This window comes from Cavia porcellus, unplaced genomic scaffold (genome assembly GCF_034190915.1).
Source record: "Cavia porcellus strain 051 isolate PalLab524CR breed Dunkin Hartley unplaced genomic scaffold, mCavPor4.1 scaffold_30, whole genome shotgun sequence".
Taxonomy (NCBI): domain Eukaryota; kingdom Metazoa; phylum Chordata; class Mammalia; order Rodentia; family Caviidae; genus Cavia; species Cavia porcellus.
Window position 1 is genome coordinate 8,985,174 of NW_026947513.1, and position 27,325 is coordinate 9,012,498.

Consider the following 27,325-nt stretch of genomic DNA (forward strand, 5'->3'; position numbering starts at 1 on the left):
AATATAAAAATCAATGTGACTTGGCTATTGTACATTTTGCTTGTGGTTTTCAAAACACAGACCTTTAGCTCTAGGTGTGAATCTGTTGGCGCAGTAAGCTTTACTCATGCCTTCTTGAGGGTACCACGTTACTAGTGTAGGGCTGCGGAATGGGTTATGATTCCTCCAGCATGTCCTGTGAACGGCTCACCTGAGTGGCAGAGGACTCCAGCTGAGGGTCTCACCTTTCCCTCGTTCGGTGTCATGTGCATAGATAAGCTAACGTGTGGGGTTTAAACATCCCATCATGGATGATTAGGACACAATAAATCTTTTGCGGTTTGTTCTAACTAAAAGTCAATGTTTTGTCATTTTGAGAAGATATTTAGGAGTCTAAATATCCCACTCTAAGGACAATTGCTACTTCATTCCTCAGGGGGATTTTATGGAAGATACTTAGAGAAGATCCCCAAGAGGAAAGGAGCATTTTGTTGTGAACTAACTTCACTTTAAAACTTGGAGTGGAATTTCTATGGCGTCTCTTTTCCCTTGTAGGGTCCTGAATGAATTCAGACTGTACTGAAGATAACTTGGTTTCTGTCATTTCGTGAGATAGTCTTATTTGGGCTAAGTTCTGTGTCCATGCTTCATGGGGGAAAGTTTACAAATGAAAGTAATTTCTGGCAGAGGGTCGGATGCTGGGTTTTCTGTGGAACAGAGGGAAGTGACGAGAAGCTGCCCATCCAACGGCAGAGCTCGCTGGCCACCAGGGCAATGCACTTGGCTGCTCACAGGAGTTGATTCAAAGGACTGTTTGAGAGGGGCGGGCAACACTCCATTCACTGATTCTTTTTATTTCCCTGTAGACATTTTCAAAACCTGTGAAACATGATTATATAATATAAATTTGCCATTACCAGCACTTTTAAGCATAGAATGCTGTGGTGTTAATTATATTTACATTTTTATTCAGCTATTGACGTTATTTCCTTAACTTTTCGTCACTGAACAGAAAGAAATTTAGTAACAATAATTTCACATTACACTCTTCTTATAGTCCCAGGAAATCTCTAACTTACTTTCTGTTTCCATGAATTTGCCTCTTCTATATATTAGACTTACAGAATATTTTGCTTTTGTGTCTGATGTATTTCACTTAGCATAATGTTTCAAGATTAATCAATTTGTGTCACATACCAAAAGTTCACTCTCTTTTTTATAGCTGAGTAATATTCCATTACATGCATGCAGAACAATTGGGTTATTCATCCATGGATGCGTGTTTTGGTTGTTTCCATCTTTTTGCAATTGTGCATGCTGCTGAAATAGGCACTGGTATACAACTATCTGTTTGAGTTCCTGTTTCTAATTGTCTTGGATGTATAATTGGGAGAGGGATTGCTAGGGCAAGTTGCCATTCTATGTTTAGTTTTTTGAGAAATTGCTCAACTATTTCCATAGAAGCTTCACTGTTTACATTTCTTTCAGTAATATGAGGTTCCAATTTCTCCACATGTGCAGCAATATTTGTTACTTTCTATTTTTTTAGTTTTATATTTATTCAGTACATGGGAAGTGATATATCATTGATTTTAATTTTCATTTTGTAAATGGATCATGGTGCTGAGAGCTTTTTTTTAGTGCTTTTTTGTGTATGTCTTTGGTTAATTATCTGTTAAGAGCTTTGCACATTTAAAAATTGCATTATTTATTTTCTTATTGAGTCACAGGAGTTCTTTCCATATTAAGAAAATCAAAGCTCAATAAAATACATGATTTACAAACACATTCTCTTGTTCTGTATTTTTTCCTTTCATTTTCTTGATAATGCCCTTTGATGCAAAGTTTTTAGTTTTGCAAAATCTAGTTTATCTTTTTTCCTTTTGTTGTTTATGCTTTTATTCTTATGTCAAAGAATATATATTTATATCAGTTATCTAATGTCATACAAATTACCCCTATGTTGTCTTCTGAGAGTTTTTCAGTTTTAGCCTCTAGATTGAGGTCATTGATTCATTGGGAAGTAATTATTGTGTGTGGTGTGAGGTCAGGATCCAACTTCATTCTTTTGCATGTGGAAGTGTAGTCATTTCTATCCACCGACTCCATCCTCAAAATATGTTTTCCTCCTTTGTATATCTTTAAAACTTTAAGACTTTCTATGTATTGACCCAGAATGAGGTAAAAACAAATTTATTGCACTTTAAGGGTGCTGCATCTGTAACAGTTATGTCTGTCTCAGAGAGGAGCAATATCCACCAATGCTTTTCCTCAGTTTGAACTGAAAAAATGTAGTATCTTCCAGAGAGGGGACTTCCTGTGACAGATCATGAGTGATGGAAGTATCAGGTTTTAAAAAATTGTTTAAAATTTTATTTAAAGAGAAAAAAAAGCAAAACAGAAAAAAGGGTTGAAATAATACAGAATTTCAAAAAAAATAAACACTAAGAAATCACTAGTTGATATATTACATATTGTCACCTTAAAAATAGTTGTTCCAAGTCACAAAATGAAAGCATAAACTGTAAAAAAGAGAGGGAAAAAAGTGCTCTACAGCTTATAACTGCATGTATGTTTAAGTGTGTAAGAAGGCAACCATATTTCTAAGTTTTTGTCGGATAATTGAATAGAACTGTTTGTACTCGCATTGTCTTAATGTCAGCTTTTATGGACAACTTGAAATAGAGGTTTTGCAGTGTCCTTTAGGGCTGGATCATCACTTGTTTTATTTCCTCAGAGTGTCAGAAGTCAGCTTGACCTGCTGTTGGCAGCCACTGATATCATGAGGTTAGTTTAGCCTGGGAAGGTCACCAGCAGCTACCGCCAGACGGGCTTCTGCAGAGACAGACGCCTCTGGCAGAACCTCCGCTCCGCTCCATTTTTGATTTTGACAGCGTAGGACTCATGACTGTGTCTGTTCATCTTCGAACACTTTTTTTTTACTCAAGGAAATCTGTGACCTTTCTTCGTTAATGGACTATTGTCCTTAATAAGGGATAATAACCCCTATAGGCCAGTTGCAACCTTCTCATTTTATTTTAAGAAAATGTAATGAGCACCCATTACAGGTTAAGTACTATGCTAGATTTCAGCAATCCCGGGAAGAATAAGAAAAAATTGCTGTCCTAGGTACATGAACAGTGCAGCGAGGCAGACGGATGTGTATGTAATGAGTGGGCTGAATAACTGGGGACTGATGACAGTGCTTTCCAGAAGTTCGTGAGTAGTTAGTTATGCTTCATAGAGGTGGGACGTGCAGATTTGGTACTGGGAACGCTGTGATTCAGACACTCACTCAGTGATTTGCTACTAGTGTGTCAAGCATCTGATTATTGAACTTCTCTGGGCTTTGATTCCCTTTATAAAATGGGGTCAAATGTATCTAATTCATTATGAAAATTTAAGTGATAAAACAGGTGAATGTTCGCATAGGCATGCACTAAACACACAGGGGCTACAGTTAACAGCGTTCCCGTGCAGTTCCAACCTCTTAAATCATTATTTCAAACTGGGGCGGACGTTATCTGTATTTATAGATAAAACTGGAGACTTTAGTGGTTAGGTTCTTTTGTTCCAGGCCCTTAACTAGTGAGTACAAGTGTTCAAGTTTGAAGCCAGCCAGTCAATTCACAGAACTGACTCTTAACCACTCTTCCATGCACCTGTCACTGGCAGTAATAACACCCTGTGGTCACACACTTGAAGGAATAATTATTTAGAGTCAGGATGATCATGAAAGGCTTCCTGGAAGAATTTGACCTTGAGCTTGGCCTTGAGGCATAATAGAAAAACTTTTGTTCCTCTGTCTCACTTTCCCTCGAAACTCTAATATAAACACACTGTGCTGTGTTAACACTGTGTGGATGGAAAACAGTATTTTGATTGTTTTTTAAATGCCCTGGGGTTAAAGCTTATCTGCCAGCTCCCTCCTGATGTTTATTAAACTTGACGATGGTGCGGTTCTCCAGCCATCACATTTCACTATTCAACACTGTGAGTGACAGACTTTCCCACAAGAGCTTGCTGCAAAGCTTAGGATAAGGGTACAGCCGAGGTCTTGTCACTCAGGGTTAGTACTTTCATTACCTTTGGCAGGATGTGAAAATTGTAGGTTAAAAGGGGGCAGAAGTTGGATTTGCTTTGCTAGGGCCATCCCTAGTTTTTCAATAAACACTCTTGATATTGGAAAAATGTCAAAAAGGAAAAAAAAGCCCTCAATACCTTGCAATCTGATAAAGATGGCACCTTATACTGCCCAAGTGAGAACCCTGCCAAACTCTGAGTCCATCCGTTTACTTGTTGATAATATGCACAGTACACGATTAGAATTACTTCAGTTCCTACTCACTATGATTGCGCGGGCATGTTCTAAAGTGATTGACAGCATACGATATATTGAGATCTTTTTATTCCCTGTATTAATATAATATGAACTGTGAGAAGATTAAAGCCTCATTTACATAACCTGAGATAAAAAGGAGGGTGAAGTATTGTAATTATCCTTTCAAGCTAAATTTTCCCTGCTATTTAAATTAACCTATGCGAAGAGCAAGTTAACCCGAAGGAGAGCTCTTGCCCCATAAAATTTGCTTGTGAAATCAGGAGTGTTTATAAACTGGCCAGTCAATTAGCCACGTGCTGCCGAGATGCCTCTTGCAAATTGAAAATTATGATGACCAACCAGGGATTGCTGCCCTGCTGTAGGGCATTTTAATTTTTCTCCAATGATGTACCATTTTTATTTTGGTAAAATGGACCAGGTTATTACAGCTGGCCATGCTTTCTTGGCTTTGCAAAGTAGTGAGATAGGAAGAGCAATGATCCGGAGTCAGAAAATATGGGTTTCTGCCATGTGCTAATTCTGTGACTGCTGGAGAGTCATCTGACTCCTCTGAGGCTCAGTTTGTTTAAATTTCAACTGGCCTAGAGGAAATCATAAACTCCAAAATGCTGCTGTTCTCACGACAGACTAGAATAACGTGCAGTTAACTTGGCATTTTAAAAATCCTGCTTCATCATGTGATCTTTAAAAGTCTTCTTTTGTTTAAAAAACCCCTCAAATGTTTAATTGTAAAAACCAGAATGCTTTAATTTTGCTTTTATTTTAGCATTAGAAAATATACTAGAAAATAAGAAAGTTGTAGCTTGTCTGATGTTCCGAATCCCATTAAAATCAAATAAATTATTAAAATGAAAAACTTGATATTTTTATGATCCTAAAAGTTGCAATTATAGCCCTTGGGACTTCAAAAAGGAGTTCCAAAGACTTTCTTCCTTATTATGAATTGCTGGGTATCAAAACTGCCTTAGATGTTAGTGGCTTAAATACAAGCATTTGTTATCTGATGATTCCCGTGGGTAGGATTTGGGAATGGTGTACCCGGCTTCTTCTAGTTCAAGATCACAAGGCTGGAGTCACAGTGTCAGCTGCGTCCTTATGTGAACCTGCTCCTCTCAGCTAGGAGAGGAATACTTTCTACCCTCACTGCTCAGAGGGATTTAGTTTTTCAGGACCGTCAGAATGAGGGTCTCACTTTCTTGTTGCTGGGGCTTAGGGCCTCTCTGAATTCCTAGCCATGTGGACTTCACAGAGTGCTCAAAACATGGCAGCCGGATTCCTCAGCGTTAATAAAAAAGTTAAGCACCCAACACAGCAGCCTTAATCTTTCTAGAATCTGATCTTAGAAATGCCACCCATTACTGTGACATATTCTGTAATTAGATGCAAGGCAGTAAATCCAAATAACTCTCAAGGGGAGGGGATGTGCCTAGGAGGCAGGGATTTTTTAGGGTATCTCAGAATGTCTGAAACAACACTGCATATTCTGTTACCTTATTAGTTTCAGGAAAATTATGACTGATATTATCCTGTTTCTTTCACTGAGGTGGAAAAATACTCTTTATAACTAAATAGCACTTATTTATGGATGATTAATTTCAATTCTGCTTTGAAATATGTGAAATACTGGCAACTTCAATAACTTGAGGCTGTGATTAGAGGAATGTTAATTATCAAATAATGTCAAAGGTATACAAGCAGCAGCAAATGTGGACCACCTTGTGAGCTGAGGTGTGTCTTCTTTTAAGAATGGGTTGTAGTCACAGTTTATCCATATCTTTGGCTGAGAGTCACACGAGCACTAGTATTTTTTAGCTCTGTTAGAGCTCTAGTGTTTCTGTACTAGACATGGGGAGGAATGATATGATTTCAGGGCCTACCTCTTGTGCGCTTGTCATCTCTGCCAACCCTTGCTGGCTAGAAAAAAAATCTGAAACAGACAACTTGGAGTCACATTCAAGCATTAGCTTGACCCACAATACTTTGGCAGTTTAAACCTAGCTTTGTGGAATGAAAAGCTTTGTCCTCTGGTTAAAACAATTTCAGTGACACGGAGTAAGATGTTTTTCCTCCAAAGTGAGGCTGCAGAGGGAAAATACTGAGGCACACGCTTAGGATGCTTCACTTCCTGAAGGCAGAGGGTCCTTTTTGCTTCCAGTCAAGCATCATGCAGTGCTGAGCTGAAGGTTATTGTATTTCTGGGGCATGTAAATGTCACCCGTTTCTTTAAGAACAAACAAACAAATCTTAGTGCTTAGCTCTTATAGATCACGGAGAAGAAAAGGAATAGTATTTAATTACGGGAGAAAGGCACTTGTCTTTCTTTTATGTAGTTGAGCAGCAATTCCTGAAAGACAGAAATTGTGGGAAATAGTGAGGAGGAGTTGCCAACAGAACAGGAGGGAAGGGAAGGGGGAAGGGAGGCAGGAGGAAAGGAAGGAAGATACCGATCTAAATTTATGCTGTGTATTTCACATTTCTCTTCATTTGTATCCTTGGCAATCAGACATTATCATTTCTAATTTTGGAAAAGGAAAATGTAGGCTCAGGTGTTGGAGTGATTTTTACCTTCTTCAAATGGGGCCATGGCCATCCTTCCCTCCCAAGGTTGCTGTCATGATCGAGCAAGCTCAAAAACAAAGTGCTCAATAAACGCCCGTGGTTGTAATCAGCACTATTGTTGCTGTCTCCCAGGGTCATGCCATCAGGAATTAGCAGGAGAAGAATATGACTCCCCCTTCTCCTGCATCCGCTCAGATCAGCGGTGTGATCATTAGTGATGGGAGGTTGCTTCAGGTGGTGAGGAGCAAGGGAGGAAGGCAAAAAATGCAAGTCATGGAGGAAAGAGGATGCGAGAAGGCTTATGTGACAAGCACACCTGAAGAGCGTGGGAGTTGATGTAGGCAGACATGAATTGCTGGAGGGTTTTAAAAGTCAACTGTGATTTATTTGAATTTGATATGATATTGAATGCCAAGGAGGATGCTGGGATGCTTGGTCAAAGCTGAGGTGAGGAAAAAGTTTTAGAGGTGACATTCTCAGTTATTATGGATAAGGAGGGAAAGGCAAGAGGTTCCTTTTCCAAACAGTCTAAGTCCGGAATGAGGGGGGTGGGGAAGAGGCAGGTAGTGATGTAGACTGAGCTACACGAGCAGTGGGTACAGAAAGCTGTCTCCGTTATGGGCATTTTACCTTCCAGGCTTAGAGTTCACAGTGTGTTCTGCAGAAATTCTGTGTTTGGCACTGGGGACAACTGTCCATCAGCACTGCGGGAATGAGTTGTTTTTGCCTGGATCCAGAAATCTGGAAGGACTTGCCAACACATCTTCCTGGCCTTTTATTTGCCAGCAACGAGGACCGAATGAGGTGCAGATTGCTACAATAGGCAGCAGCGCAGATGAAGCCTGCAGAATTAGCAAGTAGAGCTATCTGCAGTGCTCGGGTGGTTGGCAGCCTGAAAGTGTTTTGAGAAACTGTGACTCATGACTTCATAACAGGCATGGGGGCCAAGACGGATTAAGGTAAAGGAGAGACACTGGAAGGAAAAATGCACCCCATGGAAGTCTACCTTTTTTTTTGGTTTTGGTTTTGGTTTTGTGGAAGAGTAGCTCCTGTGGTCTTCTTGACTATGGAGCCAGACAGTAAGGGATGTGGTTCCCTGCCTGCATGTACTAATTATGTGCTTTCCAAGGGTGACATCACTTTGTTTATGACTTTTTTTTTTATCGGTACCAGGGATCGAACTCACGACTGCCTGCTTGCAAGGCAGGTGCTTATGCCGCTAAGCTAAATTCCCAGCCCCCATCCTTTGTTTATTCAGAGCAATGATTTTCAAGATACTAGGTACTGGGGAAAAGTATGACATTTACTTGTACCTTGTATAAGAGATATTCTTCTACTCAATCAATGTATTCTACTTCACTAAGTCAACTATCTTTTGCTCCTACCTCAATGGACTGAAACTTTGTGTTTCTCTACATTTATATGCCAGTACCATGCTCCCCCAGAGACCTCATGAATAGGATTAAGGTTACAGAAAGCTGTTTTGCCTTGTCATCAATTGAAAGTACAGTGAGAGGCCACCATCGATGAGAAACCAGTGCTTACAAACACCAAATCTTCTGGCATTTTCATGTGGGACTTCCTAGTCTCCAGAAGTGTGAGAAGTTTGTTAATTCTAAGATACCTCATGACATCACTTGTAATAGCAGCCCTGAAAGGCTAAGCCACTACTTTCAGGCTCACTCGGTTTCTGAGCTATTCTTTACTTGGGTAGGAAACTTGTCAAAAACTTAGCTCCTCCACTTGGTCAGGTCTAGAATAAGTCTTGCTGCGGTGGATTCAGCATTATAAACTTCAAAGATGAGCCTGCCTCATTCCTTCTGAGCAGTACTCATTGGTATATCTCTGGCTTATTCCTGGATATCCTATGAATTAATAGGTCAGTGAAACTTGCTTAGAACCATGAATATTATTTTCAGTGGAAACATTTTTTTTTGTTTGTATATGCCCTATTAGATCTCTTAGAATACTGGTAACTGCTCGAAGCATCTCATTTCATTAATATTTTCTCAGTTCTTGACATTTTAAGTTTGATTTTTTTGCTTGTTCCAGGGTTCAGATTGCAGAAATCTCAATGTTCAGAAGGTACCAGTGTTTGCTGAGTTTATGAAGAGAATAGCAAGGAATGGGAGTAGCTTATTCCAGGCTTCCTAACCTCCTTCATATCATGGTATTTGCCGTACCTTGGATGCAGAGGTAAATGAATTTCTATCTCTGCATGTTTGATTTCCCAGGTCCCACTCTTGAGGACCAAAGGGATTAATACCATACTCCGTTTCACCCTGGTCAGGACAATCCTAACAGACAATATTTGACTTCTTTGGAGGATATGACCTATGGGACTTAATACATTTTATTAAGTGTTTATAGGCTTGGGAATATACTGGCTCCTCTTTTTTTGTTTTTGGATCATCACTGCTTGTTTTTTTATGAACTCTTGCTTAGTTGTCTTCTCTTCCTTCCCCTTTCTTTGCTTCTTTGATTCCCAGTTCACTCCCACAAACAACATCTCTCTGTATGCCTTTCATCTCCTAATCCATTTCATCAGTTTCCATTGTCAGCACATTCCCTCAATCTGGAATGTTTTCTTCACACACACTCTGTTTACCAAGAACCCTTGGAGAGCAATAGAGGAGCAGTTTGGTACAACACAGGATTTTGAATTCCACTACCCAAAAGTTGAAATTCAACCTCTTATTAGCTTTGTAAGCCTGGGCAAGTAAAATAGAATACTAACAGGTCTAAAAGAGAGAACATGAGTGAATGGTAGACACAGATCAGTAACTTTCAGTGATTATCTACTTTTCTGTTAATAGTTAATACTGTACTGTGCTGTGATACTGATATTTTACTGATATTTAACTTCTGGTAGATATTGACATCCTGCCTCTGTCTTCTGTCCCCATCAAAAAGGTCTTGTGTGGTTGAATCACAGTTTCAAACATCATGCATAAAGTACATGTTCTTTACTTATCTAAGAAATCTGGAGTGGATTTACACTTAAGTAATTCTAGCAGTGCCTGGGAACCAGTCACAGTAGAATATAAGCCATACAGATAGAGAGCACAGATAGTGGGTCAAATGAAAGGAGGGAGGAACCAGAAGATACCTAGCACAGAGATATGAGAACAGTTATAGCTGAGACCTTAAAATTTTAGTTGCAAAGCATTCTGGGGCCACAGTGGAAGACATGATAGAAAAAGGAAGAAGCTAGTAAAACTGTGCCAATGTCTAAGCACTATAGAAAGGCCAGATTGATTTTCTTGGGCGATATCTGCTTGGCTACCCAGTGTGGTCAGGTGTGACTGTGCTGCTGACTCATGTAGAAGAAAAGAGATGGGTCACAAAACAGTAGGCATAGTGGTAATGTCTCTATTTTTCAGATGAGGACACTGAGGTGTAGGGAGTTGAAATAGCTTAGTTGAAGGTCAAACATCTTGTGAGAGGAAGAGTGAGCAGTTCCTCATGTCAGTTTGTCTTTAAATCCAGTTCTTTATTGCTACATTACATGGTCTCTCTGACAGGAGCTGACCCATCAGAAATATGTTAAATTACATCCAGTGAACTCTGCCTAAGAAAGTAGACAGGAAGGTAATGCATTCTAGGCATATTTAAACAAAATGCTGATACTTAATCATGTAAGCTTTAGATATCTGGATAAATCACTTAGGTGGAATAGACAGAAAAAAGGGAGCGATTGAAATGCTTTTCAGAGCAGGTGACATCCAAAGCAATTACATCAAATATTGAAGAGTCACTTTTAATTTTGTGGGGCAAGTGGTGATATCAGGGTTTTGCTTCTCTCTCCAGAGATCCCTTCTCTCTGTTCTGTGTCTTTGCCGAATCTCTTCACTCTTGGTTTGGATCCCAAACTTACTTTGTCTCCACAGTCTGTGGGCTTTGAGGTCATGAAACTTTTTCTTAAAACAATATCAAGGGTATTAAAATTTCACTAACTGAAGTTTTACCGATCCACGTCTGTGGCTTCTAAAGCACAAAGAAAATGCCTCTCAAATTGATCTGTGAAGTGTTGAACAACTGTGTCTATTACAAGCTTATGGATACTCATTCTGAATTTTTTATCCTTTATCATGGGTTGGTCAATTCTATTCTCTTAACCCAATCTTTTCCTTAAATTGTGTAAATTTTTTTTCTAGCGTAACATCAATTTCTTCAGCATTGTAATTCTGATTTGTCCATGAAATAAAGTCTTGTGTTCCTGTAAGTAATACTCCAGAATATATATTTTTTTCTTTTGTATAGAGTGCTTTGATTGTTTCTGAAAATATTCTGAACCTCTAAAATGTATCCATTTCATTTGCTCATGGGCAGGTGATTTTCTGAAAACTCTGAGTAGTGAGCATCGCTACAGACTTATAGCTTTAAAGTTAGTATCAAAACCCCAAATTTTTTTATGATATAAAAATAATAGAGAATATTATTTTTAAAAACATTCACTCTTCTTCTGAATTCAATTTGGGATTTACCAAATTGTTATTTAGTTTTTTTCCTTCCCTCTTCCCGCCTCTTTCCCTTGTTCCTTCTTTCTTTCCTCCCTATAAGTGGTCATCAAACAAAAAAACAAGCAATGCATGATGCCTGGGGCAAAGCTTGGAGGAGGAGATGGCGAGAGATGAATGAGACAAAGGTAAAGAAATGGTAAATAATGTGACCCTCCAGGGCCTTGTAAGCTATTGTAAAATTTCTAGTTTTTGCTTGAGTGAAATGGGAGCTACTGGAGGATTTGAGCCGAGGAGTGACATTCTGTAGTTTTTAAGGTTCTTGGGTTAATGTACTGAGAATGAACTATAGAGAAAGAAAGGGTAAAATCAGGCAGAGAAAACTTTTGTAATTATCCAAGGAAAAACAGATGATCTTTGGCCAGGGAGGAGGTGGTGAGACATGGTCAGATTCTGGATGTGTTTCAAAGATAGAATATTTGGATAAAGTGGGTGTAAGATGTGAGGTGAAGACAACAGTCAGGTATGATTTGAAAGAATTTTTAAAGTAAATATAAAAAAGAAAAGAATTATTATAATTGTGAGATGGGAGTAATAAAAGTTTCATTGTAGATGTATTGGCTTAGAGATGCTTACTAGGTGTTTGTATGGCAGTTTGTAAATCCACAGTTGTTGAGTGAGTTTGGGTTAGAGGTGATTATTTGGGAGTTTCTGATGTATGGTTGGTATTTAAAGCTATGTGAGTGAGGTTTCTAAGGAAGTCACTAAGGACATGATGACACGTCTCAGGACTGCAATGTGCATATAGTTCTGCTGATCAAAGTTTGGGGAGCAGGGAAGGACCAGATAAGATGATTGGGAAGAAGGACAAGCATGAAGAAAGTATATCAAGGAAGAGAGAACAATCAACTCTTTCACATGCTGCCCTTTAAATCCATTAAACAAAAAGGGAACCATTAGATAAGAAACATGGAAGATGTGTAGCATTTGCAAAACCAGACATTTATATTGAGGTGTGTTTTTAGAAGGAGTAGGTTGTTTAGTGGTTTAGGGCAAGAATTCTAGGCAAACTGATATTTTACTAATGACTTCAAAATGAGCTACAGTGGATGGAGGAGATATAAATGACCTAGTACATCTCAAAACTGCTTTTTATATTTCCAGAGAGGGAAGAACATCCTGTATACTCTCTTTATTAGCCCTGTGAGTGCTAATAGTCATCAATTTTGAATTTTTGGGTCTAGAAACTTTTTAGATGAAGCAATTCTGCTTTGAGAACATTTCTGTATTTAATTTTGATGTTAAACCTCAATCTGGTTAGGACTTTGATAAGAAGTATTAACTATATTTCAGCTACTTATTTGATGTTTTCTACTAAGTTACAAATTCATTTGTTCAAAGTATGTATTGAGCATCCACTGTGTATGTATGAAAGGCAGAAAGAGCGAGATGCAATCCTCAAGAGATAATGAGATAAGCCAGCAATGACAGCACAAACTGGGTTTTCCTTGAGATACAGACCAAGTGCAGTAGTCACAGTAAGTAGCAGAACATGGTAAAAAGCACAGTAGAAAGATTTTTAGGGCAAGCAAAGGAGACTTAGACTTTCCAGGGAAAGTTGTATTACATAATATTGAGAGATCCCTGCAAGGTTGAACTTTATGAAAATACTCAATGCAATTCTATCTCAAGAATGAGCAGTCAGACTCAAATGTCCCTGAGAAGGTGTTTGTTAGCATAGTAGAGACGAGGGAGGCTGTGCAGCCTTGGGGATGTTAGCAGGGCTGGAGTAAGGCCAGCTGATGCTGTGCGCAGAGTCCCACAGTAGAGTCTCCTATGCTCTTCCATTGCCTAAGATAACAAAATTAAGGGTCTGTTACACAAATCAGCTGATGAATTAAATACTACCCAGATGCAGTCAGCTGTGTATATAATAGAAGGAAGCAGAAATGCTCATCTATGAGATGAAAACAAACACGATCTCTGACACCACCTCTACTAATCGCGTCCGATTAAGCATTTGTTTGAAATAATGCAGATTATTTTTTTCCTATGTTTTTGAGACAGGGTCTTGCTAGGCAGTCCAGGCTGTTCTTGAACTCACTATGTGGCTCAGGATGGCTTCAAACTTGCTGTGATCCTCTGGTCTCAGCTTCTCAAGTAACTGGAATTACAGGCATGTACCACTACGCCTGGCTGATGATCAACATAAAATAAACCAAAAAGGACAAAAAAATTTCTAAAAATTTCATTAAATTTGAGTGTGGTGTTGAAAGAACTAAGAGCATAGAGCCAAGAGCATGCTACTGGGGAAAAAATCAAGGTGGCTCTTTCCCTCCCTTCGTGTCCTGTGCATGAGCTTACTTTGGTCAGTGGTAAATTGAGGACTGATGTTTATGCTAGTGGCTACTAACATGGTCAGATTTGAAGCACGGTTAAAGAAGGTAGTTACTGCACATGGCTGAGCCCGAAGTAAAAGCAGAATCATTTGTGTGTAGGGAACTTAAAAGTATGCACATCTGGATAAAGATAAGTAATTTCTTCTGTCGTATGCCAAAAGCTCACATCCTGGTGATTGTCACTGCTTTACAGAGTGACAAAAACAGTGACAGCAGCAGTAACTCTGCAGCTAGAAGAAGAAAGATTAAGTTTGTCATGAATGATCTCACTGGGACCTTGTAGCACATTTATAATATAAGCAACATCGCTACCCAGCATCGCTACATTACAGATGAGGAATGTTAGAGAGATCAAACGGAGTCAGGATTTGAGCTCGGTGGTGTTTGGTGGTCTGCTTGCTACTGTCAGGTCCCAAATGCATCTTGCTTGTTACACTATAAACTCTTGGAATTACATGCTAGTGACCTGGCAACCTTCTACAGTGTCTCAATGTAGTTTGTTGAGTGAGTAAATGAATGAATGAAAATTCTATTTGTTTACAACTATATCCTTTTGCGTGAGAGTCAGTATCTTATCATTCCTAAAGTATTTCATTTAAAACAAAACTCTTGGCAAAGAATAATGAAAAAGTAATAAAATACTGGTAGTATAAGGGTGTTACTTTAACCATCATCTTATTTACTTTCGGAATTATCCTGGCATTTCTCATTTAAAAACGATTCTCTCTCTCTCTCTCTCTCTCTCTCTCTCTCTCTCTCATATATATATATGGCTTCTGGTTGTTTCAGAATTCTGTATTTATGAGACTTAATTATTTTTAAATGAGAAAATTAAAAATGAAAGAAAATTCATATATATACATATATAAAAATTTTTTTCATGTGGTGATCTTTTTAGTGTTGAACTGTTTTAAATTTCAAATAAAGAATTAAGTTGTTTATTGACCTGAAAATTGAAAATTTTCTCTGTACCAAGACAAAAGTATCATTTTCAGGCTGAGTGTGAATAAGCGTTCCCTGGTTATCACTTTAGTTTTTTACAATTGAGAGTCACAGATTTGTATTTTCCAGATTAATTATTAGTCTAGGCAAAGACTATGTGCTGTCACGCTTCACAATTAATACTCAGACTGTTTTGAAAGAAAGATAATTTGGTGTTTTGAAAGGGAGATAATTTTGTGTTTTCTGGCTCATTCTTCAGGGATAAAAATAGAGAATATGCACTTCTCATCTTTATTGCAGTGGAGACAGAAGTTGATTAATTAAGTTGTCACCTAACTATAAACAACCCATGTCAGTTATTTTACAACTTTAATAAAGTTTTTAGAAATTTACATCAAAATTTTAATCAACATTACCTGTATTATTTATAATACCCGGGTAGTATCACTGCGGTGTATTTATAAGCATTGTGCTCTGGTGCAGAATTTCAAACTTGATTCTTCATTAAATTTTAATTCCTGAACTTATCTTCTCTAGGTGAGCACAGACAGGAAATAATAAAATCCTCACCCATCTTGGAAGTGAAACTGCTTCCCAGGACGTTCGGGACTTTTTCCAGCCTGGCAGAGAGATACTTAATGGGTGCCCCCCGAATTTCACCATGACTCTGATACATCTCTATGATGTGAACTGAATTGCTTGAGTTTATACTCAGCATTGCCCCAACTCACTGGGGTACAAGTTCTATACAAAAATACCAAATACCTTGGAGGAAGCAGATTTCCAAATTGGAGGAATGCAGAAACAGCAGGAAAGGGCTGAGTAGGTGGAGGAGTATATCTGACACATAAAAATTTCATGTGGAGCCTTCCTAAGCTGCTCAAACGAAAAGTGATTAAGGCGAAACTAATGTCTTCATGTCATTTAGAGGAAGAAAGACATACTTTTTAGAGCTGACTGTAATTTTATTCTTAGAATTTATATGAAGGGAAAGGAGCATGAGGAATGCAATTAAAATAAAAATTTCGTTCAACATGTGCTGCATTAGATTGGTACTCATTAATTCAAGAAGAAGATTATTATCAAATATTTAGCATCCTTTTGTGTGAGTATAACAAGTTCAGTAAACACAGTCTCTAACTTTTTGGAGTTATCTCTCAGAAGCAGAATTAAGATATGGAAAGCAGAAATCTGACCATTTAAAGACAGGGATGGTGTTTGCCATGGCTTGAGATAAGCAAAATAAACAAATCTCTAACTATGCAGAAACTAGGCTTGCTAGTTTGAAAAGCAGACTTTCAATGTACCACAAGAACACTTTCCATGGGACAATTGTTCTGTTCATATAAAAATAGCTGGGAAATATGAAGGAAATTTTGAAGATTATCGACACCTTGATTAATTTAACTGAAGAGCCAGAAAGATGTTTCTTAGATTTGGCAGTGGTCAGATGATTCCACTTTTAGATTAAATGATGAAGGGTTTTCCTAAATGGGTACAGCGTGAATAATGTCTTGCTCTTCATCTAATTTAACTAATTAGTAGCCACCAAATGCTCTAAGGACATAACAATTCCTTTAAATTTCCACAGAAGAGTTGGCCTGTCCCTTGACTACTGGTAGGCCACTTGACCTTGGAAATGTAATTCGATTTGCAAAAGAATTTTGCTGATTTTTTTAAAAATCAAACTAACCTAAAAATTGGAAAATTTTATCCAAATTCCTAGATTTATGATTTTTCTTAAAAAATATGGCCTTGTCATATTTTCACAAAGCCACAAATCAGCTGGAGCTGAAACATAGCTGTTTGTTGTTCGATTCCTAAGTTCTCCATTTTTGTGATGTTTCTCAGCATCTTTATTGTTATTATTTTCCTAATGAGCCTGTGAGAACATTTGCCCCTTTCTAATTATATACCCAGTTCCACAAATTTTTAATACCACGAATATACTTAATAGCAATATCTTGTAATTTCATTGTGATATCTAAGACTTTTTCACAACCCCTTCACTCCCCAAAAAATAATTTTTTGTTCACTCAGGACTGATATCATTCTCATGGAGAATAAATATTATTCTAATTCTGTGGTTCTCTAGGACTGAGACCAAGTGTGTTGTGTGGGATTGAAAATAAAAGAAAAATGACAAAATCTGAGCACCAGAAGTCCTACACCTGTTCTCCTTTCCCCATTTACATGCCTGTGGGCATTCAACTTTGCAGAATCTGATCCATAAGGGATAGAAATATGCAATCTCCAAAACCATTAAAGGATTCTGGGTTGAGCCAGTGAGTGCTGTGGGCTATGTGGTCATCCCTTTGCAAGCTGAGTTGTGGAGTCGCTGTTTCTTTCAGTGATTTCCTTAGAAGAATTCAAGATAGGCACTTTTTATTTTAGAAAAGAGATGACTGAGAATGTGTTCTGGTTTTGATCTAGTGAGTTTTTCCATTTAACTGAAATGGTTTGTGCTCAGCAAGTATTTATCGAAATTTATTCTGATGTCAGGCACCATGCTTGGTCGCAAACAGCAGAAGAACTTGATGTGCTGTGCGTTGAGCCCAGGGGAAAAGCTGGTCGTGAGATTTTCCTTCGAGACCCCCAGTCTCACTCTTGGGGTGTTTAGTAAAAGTTGTTAATGGAAGATTTTAAATATCCAGTCTTTAAATACGGGAAATAGAAGGGTCAGCAAACAAAAGACGGCCCTATTGATTTACTGAGCATTGATACAGTTTAGTGTGTTAATGCAATTGTCTACACAATTTTTTTCTTGGGAACGAAGCCTGTAAGTATTCTGAGGCAGAGCAAGTAGAAACAGAAGCAAAAGGAGAACAGTAGGAACTTAGATAATAGATGTATCTTTTGATGTCAGTTTTGAAAAGGCTGGGCTCCTCTGTTAGGGTTCCTTAGAAAGACTAGTTCTGGGCTGAATGCAGTGGGCTTCCCATGGGGCTTTCGTTACCTTCATTAGACTGAGTGTGTCTGTCTCTAAATTAATATATTGCAACCGTAGTCCATAAAGGGACTGTAAGAAGACTTTGAGAGCAATTAGATAGGGAAAGTAGAGCTGTCACAAATGAGATTAGTGTCCTCACAAAGGAGACGCTGGACAACACTCTAAGTCCTTTCAGCAATGAGAACACAGTGAGGCGATGGTTATCTATGAATGAGGAAGAAAGCCCTCACCAAACTCCAAACCTGTCCGACCTTGGTCTTGGGCTTCTCAAAATGCACAGCTGTGAGATATAAATTTTAATTGTTTAAAAGCCATTCAGTCTGTGGTATTCTCTTATTGCAGTTGGAATTGGCTAAGATAGAAATTGGTACAGAGTAAAACACCAGCCATAAAGATTTTTGGGCCTTGTTTTTGCAGGTTTTGATTCTGCAGTCAGGTGGGGAGACATCTGCTGGGATGAAAATCTCTGGACTAGGTGAACTCCTGAGATTGCAAATGTTGGTCCCAGAAGAGCATTTTTTGAAACCTAAAGGATTAATCCAGTGGAAAAGCCATCAGGCTTCTGAACAAGTTGAATAGCAGCTGATACCTGGGACCAGCATATTTTGATGCCTAGTGTCTAAATAAGAAGTAAGTAACATCTTTTGGGGAGCAGTTTCTCCCTGTCTCCATGTACTACATCTTAGAGGTGTATAGGTGGTAAGTGCAGACCAATTATCAGTTTTAAATGGAGTAAATGTAGATCAACTAGTGGCAGAAAATCAATTCAAATTGCTTTAATAAAAAGGGGAAGAGTTGCTTCACATTTTTGAAAAGGAAATATTTGGATCCAAGTATTGAACAATTAAGATCTGCCTTTCAGTCTGGCTTTCCTTTGTGATGCTTTCATTCTTGGGTTGGGTCTTCCAGCAGTGGTAAAAGATGACTGCCAGTCATTTGGGACCCGCAAATCTATTAATTTAGCAACTCCAAGGCATACAAGGGGTTTCTCTCCTAAGAGAGCCAGTGAAAGAGCCAGAACAAATTCTTGCCTTCCCAGGTCATGTGATTTTCCCACAACAAAACACAGTACGCAGGAAAATTTGGCTCTCAACAGCTGGCCCAGGGTTACAGGTCCATGCCCGTGGTCTGAGGATTTTGTTCATTTAACCTGAAACACGTGGGCTGAGAATGGGGCTTGCTCTCCAACTGAAAGCAAGTATAGTTGCCAAATGGGGAACGATTGTTGGGCAAACAAAACCCGCAGATGTTTACCACAGATACCATAAAGTAGCAAATATCATCAACTGTGAATTTCAGACATAGCAAAATCTAGCTCTTCTTCAAAGGGAACAAATTAATGTATGAGTAGGTAAGATAGTTTTTAATCTCTTTTACCATCCTTACTGAAGATTATGTCAGAGTCACAAATTTACCAAAGAAATGCAGAATTTTCCTATTCTAAAGCATCAATCAAATTTATCCAGGAAGCTGAAAATGTTTTAAACATATTCTTGTTAGTGATTTCCAAATCAGAATGAAAAGATTATTTTTCACTTTCTGCTAGATGATCAGTGTAAAAATGGAGAAGTCTGACTCTTAAAGCAAACCAAGACTTGGTAAATCAAGGATGCCAAGGCTTAGGAGATACTTGATGAAACTAATGTTATGATTTAGTTTGCAGGTGTGCCCCAAGAGTCAGATGTGTTTTAAAGTTCATTATCAGTGGACTCAATAGCCGAGTGTGCAGTGAAGGAGGTGGGATCTCCTCAAAAGGGGCAGTCACTGCGGAGTGACCTGGAAATCTTGTCCCTGGATTCTCTTTTCTGTTTTCTGGAGATCATGGAATGAGCAGCTGTCCTCTAACAGATTCTTCTACCATGCTGGCTTTACTTTTGATTGCTGACCTGATTCAAAAGTAAAATTCTGGGAAACAGTTTCCTGGAAAGGGTGGTGGTTACTGCAGTTTCTTGGACTTCTTCAGACTTCTTAACTAGAACTGTGAGCCAAATAAACCTCTTCTTCTTTAACTTATGAGTGTCAGGTATTTTGTCTCAGTGACAGGAAAGCAATGAATACAACAAAGAAACCATGACTTGAACTTCCTGGGAAACATGAATAAAAATAATAACAGCATAGTGGATGGTTATCTACTCAAATGGATAACAAGAAGCCAGGTAGAGGGCAAAAGTCAGAGACAAGGTGTTCTTCTGTATGTTTTTACATTTTTGATACTTTTGGTCATTAATCATTTAGAATTTATGAACAGAATTGAAAAGTTAACCATATTATTACAAGAAAATCCTTCAGGTGATCATGTTGCCATATTGACTCTGACTCTGATTGTGCCTTTGCCTGCTTCACAGGCAAGTCAGAGTTTTCGAGACACTGAGACTGGACTTCTAGGTGGCAACAGAATGTTTCTGTAATGACGCCGATAGCTTACAAAGCAGGTCTAAAACTCTGACCCTTTAATATTCCCTTTTCTTCAAGGAGAACAGACTATTAAAAGCCACGATGGCCATCTGGTGAGACATTGCACACAGACAAAAGAAAAACGATATTGCCTAGTGGACGGATGGCAAATTCCTGGACTCAGAAATTCTATTAAAAATTTGAGGAATTCCTCAGTTTACTGCCATTTATGTCATATCTGACGTGTGAAATTCTTCATCCCATCTATAAATTTCTATTGAATAATGCTACAAAAATTTGACGAAAACAAATGAACAAATGCCTCAGAGGATTGATTACTCTACCCAGAAAAATGTGTTAAAAATTTCTGAAAAATATCAGTACTGATGGAAATCCTGAAGGCATAAACGTCTAGCTTTCACTTAAACAGAAATTTGGCTAAATATTGACAATTTATTTGAAAGGATTCTGGAAAACTGAGTTTCCTGGAAAGGGTAGTGGTTACCGAAGTTTCTTGGACTTCTTCAAACGTCTTAATTTGAATTGCTGATGTTATGATGTCTTTAAGCTGCTCTTGCTATCATGTGGTAAGTAGCAGTAATGCAAATTGATGACTAATACAAGCAATTTGATGGAAGAGGCCAGTAAAATCTTCATCCAAATTAAATCTGTATCTAAAAAAGAGACTTTCATGAGCAAACACTGTTGGCTCAGAAATATTGGAATTGTACCATGGAAGGATGGAGTTAAACTTGCTTTACCTTCCCGAGGCTTGAAGAAGGCCTCATGGAGGAGAAGACATATTTAATTTTATTTTCCATTCAGAGTTGATACCTCCTTCTCCCTGTCTGTATTTTGCAGGCTCTCTGTTGATCTGGCACAAGTGTGCAGGTTTTTAAAAATGATGATGTTATCTGTTTACTATTCAAATGTAATTTTAAATGGTTTGGCTCAGCACATTTGAATCAAAAATCCTATTAAAGATGCAATATTCCTCGGCTACCTTTCTGACGAGTGCATTCACATGGCATCCCTTTCTCAATCAGAATATAATACTCTATACCTGTTCAGAGCGATGTGATTTCCAGCTTTGAATTTGCAGCCCTTAAACAGGCTGTTCACCTTCCTATCATGGAAATTTGGTATTCATGCATAATTTTCTCCTCTACATTTGCAAAATACATTATTAGCCATGTGATCATGCCCTTGCTCTGCTCTATAGCCTTTTCATTTGAAATATTCCAACTTATTATTTTTGCTTTTGCTGATAGAAATCATGAAATTGCTGAGTTAAGATAAACTTCCTGTTTCTTCCATCCTTTTTCCCTACTAAGAGTGATTGGAGATTTTTAGGAATGAAGGCTGAAGAAAGAGCAAAGAGGAAAGAGCAAATTGATCATTTTTCTAAAGTGAAAGGTTTTGATCACTGGATTGATGAGAAGTATGCTTAATTTAAAATATTTTGCATGTACGTAACTTCCTAATTGCATGGTTAAGTGAGCTGTCAGAGAAAGGATGCAGCTGAAAGCTCAGATCGATTTCAGGCAGTTCTAGAACACTGATGGTAACAGGAGGGTACGTTTCTCCTCTGGTAAGTTTTGAACTTCTTCAGAGGTGCTGTTTTTTAAGCAAGGCACACTTTTTGCTTGGGTAGCACTATCCAATTCCTGACCCTTTCTGCAGTGCCTACAGATAGAATCAGAGACTGCACATGCATCCAGGCTATTGCAAGCACACCAAAGCCAGCAAGTCTAACGCTCGGTGTCAGTTTCTCCATGTGCTGCAACTTAAGAGTTGTTTTCTAGTGTCTTGGACATTCTTTCTGTGAGAGAACTATGTGAGAGCAGGTTGCCTGATAATTGGCCAGCTGGGATTGCTGGGTGAAGCTTCTGGAACTTACCATCATCAATTGCAGCAATGGAAATACAGTAAAATTCCTGTTGTTCACAGTGTCCGTGTGTGTGTGTGTGTGTGTGTGTGTGTATGGATGTATGCATATGTGTCCATGTGTGCTTGTAGTCATACAATCTGTGGATCTGTGGCTACTCAGAACATTGATTTTTTAAAGAGTTGGTGTTATGGTTGACTGTATCCTCCAAAGATCATGTTTTGAAATTGAACTCCTCAGTATGACCATCTGGACAGGGGTAGTCCTTCAGGGTGACTTTGTGGGTTCTCCTTTTTGAATGGGTCAGTGACATTATTGTGAGAGTGGGTTAGATATTGTTAGACTCTAGTAGTTATTGTGAACAGGTTTTTGATTAAAAAGATGGGTCTGGCCCTCTTTTCTCCCCTCTCTTTCTTGCCCTTCTGTTTTTGACCACGGGATGAGAGTAAGAAGGCCCTTATCACATGCAGACTTCAATCTGAGACTTCCAAGAGCCAAGACCCAAATAAACTCCTATTATTTATAAATGTCTTGGCCTCAGGTATTCTGTTATAGTAATACAAAATGAATTTAAAAAGATGGTAACTATTTAGAAATCTAGGACTAAGTCATAGTGATAGATTCGTTATGAAATGAAAACCTACCCAGCTTGCCTTAGAATGTGGGATTGAATGCTAATATAGGTATTCAGTATTTTTAGGTAATGTTGAGCAATCCTAGGGGCGGTAATTATGAGAAAACAAAGATATTAATTCAATTCATACAAAAACAATAATAAATATCCCAGCTGATACTTGAGAGGTATGACATTTAATGGGCGTGCTGTACTTTATTGAGCTAAGACCTCTGTAAATATTTCATCATGTAATGGGAGAACATGGGTTCTGGAGCCAGATTTCCTTGGTTAGAATCCTGGTCTTATGACTACTGCTTGTGTGATTTGGGGCAAATCAGTTAACCCCTTCGTGTCTCAGTAATTATATTCAACTATACCAGATTGTCTGTTGTCAACTTGATATGTCTTTTGTCAGTTTCTAAATCTCCTTAGATATTGAAGAGAAACCAAAAGAAAAAAAGAAAACAGGGCCAGGAATTTAGCTCAGTGGTGTAGTACTTGCCTGCCAAATATGAGGTCTTGAGTTCAATTTCCAGTAATTAAAAAAAAAAAAAAAAGAAAAAAATCCTGCTCCTAGAACATCCTTTCATGTATGGATTTTGATGAAGTCTGTGAATTATGTAAGATTTTGTAGGAAGAAGGGTATGTTCCAGGGAAGATGTTTACATGCAGATGTGTGGGTAGATGTATGTAAGGTTCAAAGTGATTTTTAGACGAGACTGTTGAGATAGATTTTCTGCAGGGCTCCTGGCTGAGAAGCAAGTGAAAGTTTCTTGGGGAATATTCAGGTTTTCAGTGAGTTTGGGTGGTTGGGTGGGTATTGAGATTCACTTGCATAAATTCCAATCAGCGAAACTTCCCAGTGATTCTCTGGACTCTGCTACTCAGCCTTTAAAAAAATTGTAATCATCTAATCGTCTGAACTATAACTATTGATATTTAAAACATGGCAGGTGGATTTTGTGATCTTAAACAAGTGCTGATGCACATACTGTATCAGATGATTATAAATGTATAGTGGGTAAAAATAAATACTTGTATTAATTTTGTCTGCTTCAGTTTGCAACACTGGCATTTCATTTTCACAAAAAGATAGTAATAAGTGGGAAGTGTGTTTGAGAGCCTGTACATCCTAGCTTGGAATTTTGTTCCTTCAGTTGTGAGCTATATTACATTATAGGTCTATAAACACAGAGGAGATAGGGATAGTACTTGCTTCACGTGCTTGTTGAGAAGATGATTAAGAGTTAATAACATTTCTGCTACAGAAAAAGTTATTATTAGTAGTAATGTGTTGATAACTCATCCAGCGGAAAAATTCCCAAAGATTGGTATTCCATTCATTTCCTTGAGTCATCCGAGAGATTGGGTCATTGTTTCCGGCCGTGTCTGGGGTTCCTATAAAAGTTGCCATGTTTGCATATAACTTTGTCATCTATTTTCCCATCAGACTGTCCCCCGGACTTTAATCTTTTTGGGTCCCTTTCTGTTACATGGTCTGCCTGAATTGCTTCCATGATTGGCTCTTGTATATTCCTAATCCTTGGATCTGCTGGTCCAGTTTACTTCTTCTACCTTGTCTGTGGTATGCTGAGATGGCCAGGGGACCAAGAAGCACTTGCCATCTCCTGTCAACCAGTCACTGCCCCGTTGAAACCATTTAGGGGAGCTGCTTACACTGAATGAAGCAAGTTAAGTAAAATTTTTTTCTTGGGTATCAGACCCAGATATAGAGCTCCAGTAAGACTGTGTGGCTCATGAAGATGCTTTTTTTCCCCTGTAAGCTCAGACAGCTTGTGTGGTCTGTTAGCGATGTAAGTGCAATGACTTGAAGAATTTTAGTTTATTTTAGTCTGATCCAGGGAAAAGGCAAGTGCATTTTCCAAGTCGTCTGTCTCCTTCATGTTGAATCAGGAAACATGTAGCTGCTGCTGCTGATATAGAAATATGGCTATTCTTTGATAAGAGGTTATTCCAGGACAAAGATTGAAGATAAACTCCAAGAAAGAAGTTTTCATAGTAACCTCGCTTCTCAGATCTCTCTCTACAGACAAAGATAAGGGTTGGCATGGCAGGTCACTGAGAAGTGGAATATTTGGAATTAGACTGATAAAAGTTAAAATATTGGCTGAGTTACTATTTGAATCTGTTAATCTTTTGGTGTTTAATCTTGTTCATCTATGAGCATGTAGGTAATTATGTTTATCTTCACAACTATATTCAACATTTGAAAGACAATGTTTATGCAAAAGCCAAGTATATAGTATGTTTAAATAATTGGACTTGTCATTCTATTTATATGGTTTACCCAAATATCCTTTTTGACAGTAATAGGAACCAAATTTGTTTTGAGGATTAACATTTATGTGTGTACATGCTTAAAACACAAGACTTCAGAAGTACTGCATGGGTGTCAGCTAAAATAAATCTTTCTGTTTAATCATTAATAGAGAAATAGATTTGATAGTAAGACACAGACAATTTATAATTATAAATTTTAGAGGCTTAAGAATAGATCACCAATGTCACCAATTTGGGTGACATTAATAATAATGGAAGCATTTCTAAATTATTTTTCTAAAAAATAGAGACTTGAATAAATTCTTCTACCAAATAGAAATTTCACAATTAAACCTAAAGGATTTTAGAAATTACTTCACTTCTGTCCCAAGGCTTCCTATGAACCAGTTAACAGTTTTAGAAATTCACAGTAGATGTGTAATTCACACCACTTTATAAAAATTCAAAATGGTGGTTGGGGCACAGATGATTCTGCGCCAATCCCTGAATTTTTGTCATTTGCGATGGTGACACTTCTCAAATGACATACTGTAAATAGTGAATAATAATATGTCCCAGACAGAGCCCTGAGGGGATAGAAGAGGATGAGAATGGAGCAGAGTTAAAACTGACAGAGTGAGAGACGGTGTGAAAGATGAATAGCGAGGGCGGCCGTGTCGGGTAAGCATGGCTGCAGTGTTCAGATGATTGCGTGATTGATGGAGTCAGCTGTGGAGGAAATGTCCAGCCATGTAAGAACAGATCAGTATTGAGAGATAAATCATCCTGCAATTGTACCCTGCTATCTCAACACTAATGGGGTTGAAAAACAGCACAGCTCTGAGGGAGGTCCTGAGATAATTGTTTCCTAACAACCTGTTCTGTGTATTGGCAAGAAAGTTAAATCAAACTCCGGACTACATCATAATGTCAGTTGCATAAGGTCTTAGCAGCAGATTTTTGCTATTGAATTGGAATTTTAGCAGTTATTGGGCTACTTGCCAGTCTACAGGTGAAGTCTTTTGATTGCAAATAGAATTCAGACCTGGTACCAAATTACCACCCCACCCCCATTCCTCTCGAATTTCCACTGGTACTCTTTGGAGGAGCATCCTAGCTGTCAGCCCACAGCAGATCTGGGAAAATTTATTTTTGTTTTTTATTTTTGTATAAGAATGCTGTGACCTAACTTGAGTAAGTAATTATGTAGCAACGAGAAAGTAGAGCAAAAGAAGACAATAGCATTTACTATACACCTACTCTGTGTGTGTGTGTGTGTGCGTGTGCGCGTGCACGCATCAAGGTACAGTGTACAAGCACACACATTATTAACTTCAGGAATTCCAAAGAATGCCATCAGGGGATCCGCATTGGGGTAAATCTGGAAAGACATATTACATACATAAAAACAAAGCACATGAATTCTCTGGCCTGAATGTGCTCACTCAGAGGCTGGGTGAGGATTTGTCCAAGTTGGTTGGAGCAGTAAAAGGGCCTCTTGAGGACTTTCTGGGCATGAGATGCTATGGGGTATGGGATATGTTTACATTATTGTTTGTTCCATAATCTGAGAATTAAATGCTGTTCAGAGACAGGCGATGACCTCAACAACAGCTTTCTGTTTTAATCTCGAAATGTCAAGGGCATATAGTAGATGTTCTTTATCTCTCTCTCTCTATAATATTATATATATTTGGTAAGATACATAATTTATGTATATAATATATAACATATATGTGGACATATGTGGATTAGTGTCATTTTATAAATCCATCTTTCATTATTTAAGGTATGTATACAATTCTATTTGTATGTATGTAAAATTTAAAGATAGGATTATAAAAGAAAATTTGTCTATAAATAATGTATATACATCAAATGCATGCAATAGGCTAAAAAAAAGAGAAAATAAGGTTACCCTTTGTCGTAGTCAGGGATTGTACACAGAGAACAACTAGGATTAGGACATGGAGTTTATAATATTTTTATAATGGCCACTGGGAGTTAACACAGGAAAATGCAGGAAATCTATCCACAACACCAAAGACATAGATTATTTAGTCAAGAGCCTGAATCCCACAGCACAGCACATGTCCCACATGAGTCCAGATAAAAACCCAGAGCTTAGGACAATGCCTCCCATGAGTCCAATTGGAGGCCCAGCACCCACAAGAAGGATTCATGCCAGTCTTTTTTACGGATCCATGCCCAGAAGACCCAAGGGTCAGCGGTGGAAGCCAGAAAGTGTATGCCAGCAGGATGAAGGAGCTGTGCTAGCGGGATGAGGGTTCTACGCTGGAGCCAAGAAGTCATACTCACAACAAAGACCAGGACTATCCTGAAAGGTACCACAGCCGACCTCAGCGACATGAAGGCCCTGAGCTCCTCCTACGACAAACACAGTCAGGTACATGCCAGGAAGCAGCATGACGAACTCATCCTGGAGACCAGGCAGCACATGTCTTCCCCTTCGGAGCCAGGAAGCAATGCTCGATATGAAGACCAAAGCTTCTCCA